The sequence below is a fragment of the Aptenodytes forsteri genome, unplaced genomic scaffold (genome assembly GCF_000699145.1).
Source record: "Aptenodytes forsteri isolate BGI_AS27 unplaced genomic scaffold, ASM69914v1 Scaffold241, whole genome shotgun sequence".
Lineage (NCBI taxonomy): Eukaryota > Metazoa > Chordata > Aves > Sphenisciformes > Spheniscidae > Aptenodytes > Aptenodytes forsteri.
This window is the reverse complement of record NW_008795252.1, coordinates 939916-940479: the sequence shown is the minus strand read 5'-3', so window position 1 is coordinate 940479 and position 564 is coordinate 939916.

The following is a 564-nucleotide window of genomic DNA, read 5'->3' as shown; positions in this document are numbered from 1 at the left end:
GTCACGGGTCACGGGAGTTGTAGTTTCGGAGGGGCGCGCAGCCGCCCCCTCCTCCCCCCGGCCGGCCCTCAGGGCGGCTTTGGGGAGCTGCTCAGGAGGTTCAAAAAACGCCGAGTCCACTCCCATTGCTTGTTTCTTGACGTCCTATTTTACACCTATTTAATGTATTAAATATTTAACTTCGTGTTTTCAAACAGCCTTTAAAATTCTTTAAAATTGTGGGCAACGGTAACTCCGTGTATGCGAGTACTGCATGAACGAGTGAGGGTTTGGGGTTTTCCTCAGTTTAGGTCATCTGACAAGGCATTAATTGGCCAGGCACCCTAAAATGCAATTAACTGCCATGTAAGCGTGTGCTCTCCCTTATTTAAAAGAAATGGGATTTGCAGCCTTTGCCCTGAAAATGATCATTATCCTATGGCCATTTCAGGCGTGACTGCGGCTGCTGCTGTTGAATCAAGGCTGTACAGCAGCCAGAGGAGCAGCGAGAGCCCATGTGAACACTGACACAAATCGGGAACTTTCAGGTTAACAAAGCATTGGCACACACGAGTCATCTAGTTT